Source organism: Astatotilapia calliptera, chromosome 15, assembly GCF_964374335.1.
Source record: "Astatotilapia calliptera chromosome 15, fAstCal68.1, whole genome shotgun sequence".
NCBI lineage: Eukaryota > Metazoa > Chordata > Actinopteri > Cichliformes > Cichlidae > Astatotilapia > Astatotilapia calliptera.
In genome coordinates this window covers 11,523,687-11,529,288 of record NC_137436.1, presented here as the reverse complement: position 1 = coordinate 11,529,288, position 5,602 = coordinate 11,523,687, and positions in this window count along the sequence as shown.

Below are 5,602 nucleotides of genomic sequence, written 5' to 3'. Positions count from 1 at the left end.
AATGTGAGAATGTCTGACTTTACCATGTATGGTTTTGAATAAAAGAAGATATATTGAATATGCTGTGATTCATAAACACAGGGCATGTATATGTAACTGAGCTAAAAAGAAGTAATGAAAAAGAAGCAGCATGGTAACTGAAGTACACAGAGTAATAATATTCATGTGTGATTGAGCTAATGATAAAGCCTGTTGAAGGACAGCATATAAATATACAATTATGTACAGTATATGGATTAGAAAATGTAAACATTGTAATGAATAACTGAACTTTGCCCTAGTTATTGGGTGTGAAAGGTTTTAGAAAGAGAACAACAGGGTGGATGTCACATCGGGTGTTAAGGATGGAAGGTGGGGGTAAGAAAAACATGTATAAAACACGTGTTAATGGAAGCTCTCCTCTATATCTGTACACCTGGTGAATTGCTTGGTTTTTACTTAAGTGATGAGGAACATAGACACCAAGGACCTTTTATCTATGCATCTTAAAACAACCTGAAAAAAACGTAATCTTTAACCTTAACTGTTAAACGAAGAACCCACAAATTAAAGGATTTAAGCAGGGGCAAAGCATGAGGCTCAATCACGTTAAAACCTTAAATTATGAGTGCCATGAGTGCACAAATCACTTCATAAATCACTAAAGATATTCAAAAGCTGCTGCTGGATGACTACGACTGATTTTGTAGAGAGAAAAACGAAGATAGTTGTCTGGCCAATCTCTATATTTCTTCTCCATCAGTGATGGTTGAAGACCGGATGAGGAAGTAGCAAGTCCACTAGGTTCTGTAACGTCCGTAATCCAACACGACAGAACGAGCACAGAAGAAAAGTCTCATAAATCCAATTTTCATATCGCATTTGTTTGGCTATAGCTAATCCTCCCGTACTCCTCATTTTATAATCCAACTGTGAACCTTTCGTATAATCCTTTCTTCAAGATGGTTCGTCAGCTTACAGTGAGGTCTGGGGGAATAACAGGCCTTTATTACAGAAACATCACTTTTCAATACGACTCCTCCTGAGATCACATGACTCACATTTACTGTGTTTATTGAGCAGTAAACTAGAATTAACTGAGAGGTGGTGAGTGTCACATTCTACTCTCTGGCTTTAGAGAGGACAGACGTATTAGCAGTGGCCGAGGTGAGCTCGGATGGATTGTTGTGGTCTGCTTCAACAACCTCACTTGTTTGTGGAGCAGGAGCAGGAGCACAGGAGAGGTTACAGACAAATATCCAGAGTGGCAAGGTGAGCGGAGGCAGAGTGTGTGTAGGCCGGTAACTTCATGTGAGACTACAGATAGACTGGAAAGAGCAAAATCCAAGCCTGCCTTGACCATAACAATTTGTATGTACAATGGTAACCTCAATGACTTCCTGTGCATAAGGTCTTGAACTTATTACAATTATATTACAGAATGATGACTTTTCATTATATTGGTTAATTCTAAATTCTGCATCTCAAATAAAATTACCATTAGCACAATCACATGTGTATATATTTCTACAAATCTGTACTCTATCAACTGTACTAGAGCTTGATATAATTTAAATACTCCCCAGTGGATGAGACATTGGCGATCTTAACCTCTTTGGCAGCTCTTGCTCCTGAATTTTAAACAACTTATCTCCAGTTTTAATGGTACAGTATGTAAAATGGCACCACTAGATGTAAGTACTTTGCAGATTCTAGTCGTGGTTGTTGTCTGATTTCTTTGCTCTTTCAATTTAAGTGCATAATCCTAGCTAAGGTGGATGCCATAGGACAAACAACTCTGGCTGCGGTAGTGTATCTGTAGTGAGTGCAGACTGTCAGTCCGCTGTTAACCTCAGCTGTCAATATGACTGCAGGGTCATTATGGTGGGTGTCCACATCTATTAACTCTGCAGGACACTGTAAAACTTTGTGAAAGGAGTTGATGAGTCAGTGAAGCCCACTTCTGTCCCACTACAGGGATACCGAGGTGAGCTCTGAACTTCTCTGTTTGCGTTTCTGTTTTTGCCTCTGTTAGCTGCTTTTATCCACTGTTAGCTGCTGTTAGTTGGCATTAGTGAAACATTTCTTTGTAGTGGGTCCAACAGTGTTGGACACTTGTGACAATGTAATTAAACTGTTTATTAGAAGGAAGTTTGGTTTTTAAGACACTTAAGTCTAACATTAGCTTGCATAATGTTAGCTTAGAACGAGCTGTTGTTATTGTTTAGCTGGCGGTTGCCGCTGTGGAATTGGATCGGATGTCTAATCTGCTGACAATAAGTGACTGTGACAATATCAGGAATAAACAAGCATGTTTATGTACATTTTAATGTATTAAGGTATTTAGGTTTGAGTCGAAGAGGAAGGGAAGGAGATGGAAATAAGGACGAGAGCGAGTAAAGTGGTGGAGTAGGAGAAAGATACAATGAGAAGGGGATAATGAAAAAATACTCGTGCTGTCAAAATGAACGTATTAACCCAAATTAATCCGCCATCATGGTCAACGCGATTACAATTTTTAACGCAATTAACGTATCTGGAGTGCAGAATGACTCAAAATCCCTGAAATGTTTCTGTCAACACATTTTGGGCAGTTTGTCCAAGTAGAGTTACCATCGCACAAACGCAAATGGGCAGTAGATCTGGTAGTGACAGGCAGCTGAACCAATAAACTGAGTATGGAAGATGATAAACGCACATTGGCCCTCTCTATGGGAAATTTGAGTATTAAAAAAAGAACAAGACGGAACAGTCGACCGGCATAAAGTATTATGTACGTTGTGCAAGAAGGAATTTTCTTTTCACCGAAGCACTTGCAGCTTAAAATATCACATTGACGTAAAGCATACATTAGCTGTGGATGCTAGGACTTTGACTAACGCGTCACCCAGCTTGCAACAAACCGCTCACGCAGCATCGGGGACTCAGTAAGTCTACCTCGGAAATATTAACCGACACAATTGCCAAGTGGGTTGCAACAAACTGCAGACCTATTAATAATGTTGTGCTTTACATAGCTTTGGTTCCTCGTTTCAAGGACTTGAAGTGCCTCCCCAAGAGTGACAGAGAGAGAGTGGATAAATGTTTACAGAGTTTTTTGTTAAAGATGTTCAGTAAACATGTTAAGTGTGTATATTTTCCCTTTTTTCTCGAGTCTGTGTGCTCATGCAAAATGAAATGCAATTAATAGAATAAAAATGAATGATATTTGATCGTGATTAATCAAAATTAATCCACAGTAACCCTGTGATGAATCTGATTAAACATGTTAATTGTTTGACAGCACTAATATATATAATATATTAGTGTCTACTTACCTATTAGTATATAGGGTTTTTTTAAAAGTTGTATTGTTAAAAGATTGAAGAAAACTATTCAAATTCTCTTTGAATTTAAGCATACATTCTTTGTGTTTATTCTGCATTTACTTAATTATATTGCATGAATGTCAGTTACAAGCTTAAATATAAAGTTGAAAAAATGTAATTGCAACCAGGCTACTGATCAAGTAATTGTGATTAATCATGATTAATTACAGAAAATTGTGAGATTAATTAGTTAATTTTTTTTAAATCTATTAACAGCACTAAAAAATACATGTACAAATTTTACTATAGCGTGGTTCATCTGGCACATTACTTCTCTGCTCTGTGGTTAGTGTTATCTGTTCTGGCAGAGAGTCCATGTCAAATAGTGGGAAGATGTGCAGTGTGACAAAGCATACTAGAGTCACACTCTGTCCCCTGTCAGCTCACTTTAGGTCACCCTCTTTCCCCCAGTGGCCTTCTGGGGCTCTATGATTACGACTAACACGGTGGGATCAGGGGAGCCATAGCTGATGTGTTTCCCTTAGTGTATTAGCAGTCCCTTGTAAGATCAGTAATATATTCACAGTCATGGTTAAGTCAGCGCTTCTGTTACACTGTAAATAACATGTTGTAAAAACTGTGCACGGAGATTAACTTGGTTCTATTGCAAAATTTAAATTTGAATAAGTTCAAATATATATATGAAATCAACAATACATACTTTTAGTAAGGTGCAGACCAAATTGTTCGATGACAGAAATTAAGGAATATTTCAGTCTGCTATCTGAAAAATTACCCTCATGAACAACCAAAAACAAATGTGAAAACAGACTACGAATGCGCATCACATGCTAGCCTTCTCCCTGCAGAGATGTGCTAAGATGATGGGCATGTCTTTCACTGGATCATTTACCACTCATTGATCTTATGATTATCATGCTAACTGAGTTGTCAGCTAGGGCATCTGGCATCACTGATTCAGGCATGGCGATAGAGCAAGGAGGCAGGCCTATTTATTATGCATGGTCACACAATCTCTAGTTTCTTTCTCCAAAGGCTTAATTATGTGCTCAAACAAGCTCCTTTCACATAGTAACTTATACCTGTCCAGTCTTATTTAGTTCAAAAGCTGACAAATATGTATGGTACAGTTTCTACAGACACACCAAACAGGACATTAGTTTCTGTCATGTCAGCGCTGCTGTTTATTGCTAAATCATAGGATGGATTAGTGTCTCAAAAACACAATTTATCAAAATAAATGAAAGGAAAAGCATTAAAGCTCATTTGATAGCATAAATAGCATTACTGTTTTGCCAAACTGTCAACGATGTCCCTCTACCTCGAGACTCAGATGGAGAAAAATAGTTGCGAGCTGTTTTGAATACGACTACAAACAACGGTTTAATGATACTGTATCAGCCAGTCTGAGGCTCTGATTTGTTATGCCATAAATCTGCTTCTGAGTATTGAAAAAAACTAAATAAATAAAACTTCATGAATCATTTTTGCAAAAGTATTTTCACAGGTCTCCATTTGCATTGATATTCTAATCAAAATCCTTTTAGTCTGATTAGAAAATAGATATTAGTTATGCAAGTCAAAACATAAACCCACTCAATTTGAAAAGTGCGTTGGAGTACAGTTTAATGCACTGCTAAAGACTATTCTAGCAGCTGCCCACAACAGTGAAGCATTTTTTAAGTTGTCAGGTTTTTGAGCTCACGAGCAGCACATTTGTACTTCTTAGGTAATTCATTCAAGACCGGTGTCGTTGTGGTCCTTAACTTGTGTTCTTGTTGCACTTATGAAGAAAAAGTGCAGGCTTTCTTGTGCCATGTGTAAGATATTTAGTTGTAGGCTAGTCCTGAATATTGGACCACATCGTGGTTATCTGCTCTTATGAGTGCTGAACTTGTTATTTCTCATCTCATTTCTGCTTTCTATCTGATGACTAGAATGTCCAGATCATCTCACCTTACTTCAGTCTGCTGCCTGCTGTTCTTGTCCAGCTGCAGGCTGCATCGTGACACCACGGACACATAGTCTACCTATGAGCACTTTCTGACTTACCGTCATAAGACTCACAGTGACTCCCACGCAATAGAAGAGGGCTGCAATTTTATGTGTAGCATCAACCACCTGTAACGCTGCACACATGCACATACACAGCAGGTAGCTTAATAAATTAGAAAAAAATAACTGTTGTGCCATTTCTCTGTATTGTTTTTCAGTTTTACTACTAACTGTTGTTTGCAAAGCTGATGTTTGAATTGATTGTTTGCCTATATGCCCTTTCCCCCCCCCACATTCTT